Source organism: Camellia sinensis, chromosome 6, assembly GCF_055761805.1.
Source record: "Camellia sinensis isolate YWXY chromosome 6, ASM5576180v1, whole genome shotgun sequence".
NCBI lineage: Eukaryota > Viridiplantae > Streptophyta > Magnoliopsida > Ericales > Theaceae > Camellia > Camellia sinensis.
In genome coordinates this window covers 146,097,392-146,102,348 of record NC_138966.1, presented here as the reverse complement: position 1 = coordinate 146,102,348, position 4,957 = coordinate 146,097,392, and the positions used below count along the sequence as shown (strand labels likewise).

The 4,957-nt window shown below is 32.7% G+C and overlaps 1 pseudogene; it reads left to right on the top strand.

Annotated features, from left to right (window-relative positions):
- The first annotated feature begins 227 nt into the window (after positions 1-227).
- Positions 228-3,951, top strand: LOC145793670 (xyloglucan endotransglucosylase/hydrolase protein 2-like; annotated as a pseudogene).
- The last annotated feature ends 1,006 nt before the right edge of the window (positions 3,952-4,957 follow it).

Below are 4,957 nucleotides of genomic sequence, written 5' to 3'. Positions count from 1 at the left end.
CTATTTTCAAGATTTTCTAAGTATACAATCACCAAAATATTCCGTGTTGTAATTAAAATGCGCAAGAAAAAACAAACAAACAAACAAACAAATAATGGAAGAGTAAAGCTCATCAACTTGTTTCAAATAGATTGTGTCTTAGTTCATAGCACATTTCGAAAGTGAATTCAAATTTTAGCTGTTAACCAAGCTATAATATATAGAGCCAAGATTTATTCTTTGTGACAATGATGTTTGTTCACCAACCAGGATCTAGAATTAAGCTACCAGCCAATGACTCCGGAGGAGTCGTAACAGCCTTCTATGTAAGCTCACATTTACAGTGCAAGAGACTTCTGCTAAAAAGGTGTCATTGATAACATAATGTAAATCATTTTTTTTTCTTTCTTTTGGCAGTTGAAATCGAAAGATAGTGAATTGGATTTTGAGTTCTTGGGCAACAGAAAAGGGAAGCCCATCAGAGTCCAGACGAATGTCTTTTTAAAAGGAAAAGGGGAGTAGAGAGCAGAGGATCCATATATGGTTTGAAAACACAAAAACATCGAAATTGAAAATGATATCACACTCCTTAAATCACAATTTGTTAGAGTTCTAACTTATTTTGTTAATCGCCTTTCCCCCTAACAGTTATTTTGTGATGAATATCCCATTCGAGTTTTCAAGAACAACAGACGCGATGGAGTTGGCTTCCCAACACAACCAATGCAACTAATGGCAACTATATGGGACAGAGATAGTTGGGCCACGAATGGTGGAAAAACTAAAATTATTTGGGCTCATGCACTGTTTATAAGTCACTTTCGGGGCTTTGCCATTGACGGATGCCCCTATGACAGCTCTCACAGAAAATCATTTGACGATAAGTGCAGTTTAAAACTTTTGAATTCACAAATATAATATTATGCTTAATCACTTTCTCCTTCTTCTAATTCTCAACCTTCTCTCGGACCTAATACATTTTTCAGGACGACTATTCAGGCCTGTCTTTCTAGTTCTAAAGACATGAAATATTGTAGGATTGAGCTGCACCATGTACAAAAATATGCATACAAAAATATGCTTCATTTGTATATTCTTCTCATTCATAGCATAAGAATCAACTGTGTCAGAACTTCATACAGTATTTATTGAACACAACCATTTGCCACTATCTCACCATCACAACCCTTCCATTAAATTAAGCAAAGCAGAACACTACACAATAGACTTCAGAGCAAAACAAAATGTTCCCAGACAAAAATCAAAATAAGCATTATTTGCATTGGCTCTATAATAAAAAAATCACCAAAATGTATGGAAAGTTACTTCATTCAAAATAGGTCCATTAAAAAATTGCACCTCTGCAATAAATACCAATAATAAAATCATGGACCCAAAAAGAAAGAAAGAAAAAATAAGATAAGGTCATTCAGGAAAAAACTTATGCAAATGTATTGCAACTTAGGCAATGAAAACTTTAACAAAAACTTATTTTTTGACCCAAAAGAAAGAAAATTCAACAAAAACAGTAAAATAAAATAAAAACACATGTTTAACATATTGTCAAGTAAGTGAAGGGGGTTTTTGAATTTATATAATAAGGAAAAATATAAAATGTAAAATTCAAATATATAAAATGACTTAAACAGGAAAATTCAAATAATGCTTATAAAAATGGAAAATTGACTGCAAAATAATGGAAAATGGAAAATTGTCAAATAATGCTTATACAAAATAATTTATTAAATAATTCAAAATTGACTGCAGCATCAAATTAAAGGAACAAATAATTTATGAAGTAGTTATTATGGCAATGAGGCTACTGATATCAAATAGAAGACTAATTTAATCAAAGGTTCATTTGCAATTTTCCTAGCTAAGAATGTTAATGACATCTTTATCAAGTGCACTGAAAAGCCTAAATTTCCCTCTATTAGGAAAACAGGATCAGATATAAAAAAACTCACATTCTGGCTAAACCAAGGGGGGTCAAAGAATTTATCACCCCCTGTAACTATCATTGTGCATGGTATGCAAATCATTGACCCACTGATAGTACTTGTGATATCCAACACCTAAAACCATCATTATCAGTACCTAATTACGTACCAATAGCATTACCAAGCTCCAGCTTGTATTCTATGGAATCATGACTCCGATATGAAGAGTTGAAAGAGCAACCAGATGGACTAGCTGGTACAACTCCAGCCCATATCTGATTTGCTAATATAACATGAGGGTTCTCCAATCGAACAGGAAATTCTCTGACATGGAAACCAAAGAAAAAATATTTTTTTTATCAACTTTGAAAGTCATGACGCAACCAAGTGATATAGCTAAGAATAATCCATGTAAAGCCAATGCAAATAAATTAAAAAAAACAAAAAACCATTCTTCCATATTCAAAAAATAAAAAATAAAAAATAAAAAATAAAAAAATTCAGCCATTCAAACAAAATGTAAAATTAAAAATAAAAAAAGAACCATTCTCCCTTATTCAAAAATAAATAAATAAAATCAGAGATGGGTATAAATGATTTACTGTCTTTGGGTCCATGAAAATCCACAGAGAACTTCTCCACCTTATAGTCACTCATCATCCTATTTCACAACAATCAAAGCCCAACTATTAAAATAATAATAGAAGCCAGTTTTAGTGAATAATACAGAGTGAGCAAACCCAATATTTGTCCAAAGTAATACAGAGCATCCAATATTTGAATTTTGTTCAAATATTTGTCTAAAGTAATACAGAGCATCCAACCTAATAATAAATTAATGGAAGAAGAAGAAGAAAAAAAAACCCGTTCTCCCTTATTTAAAAAATATAAAAATCAGAGATGGGTATAGATGATTTACAATTTCTCTGCGATGGAGGACGGGGGTGCCGTAGTGGGTTGAGATCGTAGGCGACGCGACGGTGGAGATCAGATTATGCCCAAACAAGAATTAGCATGCAACAAATGCAACTTAATCTTCATAAGTTCATATGACCACAAATGAGAGGAACTCACAAATAAATAAATACAGAGATAGACATAGAAATATCATGATTGTATAGCTCTTTCTGTTAATCGATTTGAGATTGGCAAGCTTAAATATAATTTTAAACCAAGCACACTACAAATATCAAGAAGCCCAATCTAAAATGATTAGAATTAGAACCTAGTTTAAATAATTTCATAAATGACCACAGTTTTAATAACTTCACAAACTACAATATCTTGAAACAATCAACTTTTGACCTTTTGTATAACTTTGTCCCAGCAAGGATACAACAAAGTTTGCTCATATGGTCGTAAAGACGATTATAGTTGGTCACAGAATCCAGTGGTTACCAACATTAACTTCTGCACTTTATTAGTTACATCCGCAATTCAACAATATTTGTATGAACACAACAATTTTTTTCAAACATCGTACAAAAGATATAATAATAAAATTGAGACATGTCAAAAGAAAATCTTTAATCAAAACATAGTAAAATTGTTTATAAAGCAATAATTTAGCAACCAGAAAGGTTAAAGCTTGAACACAAATCACAACATTATAAATAAATTTCACCTTCCTTCATAAACTTTCCCATGAGCTCCCTTGCCGATTTTTGATCCGATAAACAGTACCTTTGGGTCAACCAACAAACTCTCATCAATTGTTAAGTGTGGGGCAGTGATTGATCCATTCTGTGAAACCAACTTGGGGTCATCCTCCTCTGTTCTTCTCACTGCAACTCATGTTCCAAGTTGCAACTCATGTGTCGTAGTTGCTGTCAGTGGAGATTGGAGGTGACGCGACGGTGGAGACGATGCGATGGTGGAAGCGGAGTGGCACTGGAGAGGAGAAAGAGGAAGAGAGATATCTCTGAGGATAGAGAGTTTGAGACCTGAGAAGTTGGAGAGGAGATCGGAAGCGGCACGACGGTGGAGACGACTCGACGGTGGAGAGGAGGGAGAGGAAGAGGGAGATCTCTGAGGACAGAGTTTGAGACCTGAGAAGTTGGAGAGAGAGAGAGAGAGAGAGAGAAGTGTGCAAATAATGTTTGGAGTGGGTGGAACACAAGAGAGAGAGAGAAGGGATTGTTTTGGGCGGGAATTGAAAATATTACAAAACATGTCAGCCCTCAATGGTTAAAAACAACTCATCTCAGCCCTCGATTCAAAATGTATCTCTCATACATTTTAAAACATTTTTAAAAAGCCTCTTGCCTTATTATATAGATTTTTTTAGTGATTTTTTTATTATAAAAAGACAAAAATTAAAATGTAATTTTTTTGTAATGACTTTTAAATTAAAACTTCAGCATCCCAATCCAATGGCTCGAAGGAAAGGAGTGTTTTTCGCCTGGTAAATGTGTGAAGGTGCTAATGGGTAATTAGCCCATTTTTGCTGGCTGCTGTGTATTGAAATATTATTATATGGACTGATGTTTTGTTGGATCCAAAATGGGCCACTAATGGGCCAAATTGGACTCTTCAATTGAAACAATGGACGGGAGAGAATTTGCTCCCTGATTAATTGATGTAGAAATATGTGAATAGAAAAGGGGAAATTTGATATTAGTGTAAACTTTAAAAAATAATTATAAATTAGTGACAAAATTTATTAATATTAATAATTAAAATTATAAATTTTTTCATACGTGTATAATAACTTTTCCAAATTATCTCTTATCGATAATTTCTCTAATAGGAAAGTTAATTGATAATAATTAATTGAATAAAATTATCAAATCAAACTCCAACAAAAATTAAAAGAATCATGGATGATAAACATTGATGGTTATGATAAGGTAAGGAAAATAAAAAAAACAAAATGATGCATAATTATATGGAGAAATTGCATTTCAGTGAAGTAGTGAGGAAAAAAAAATTTATTTTTACGGTGGTTTAAATTTTCTGTGTGTATGGTGCAAGTTATTTTTTGTGTTTAATACAAATTTTTTTGTACATCAGAATTGCACAAAAAAAGATTTCAGTGT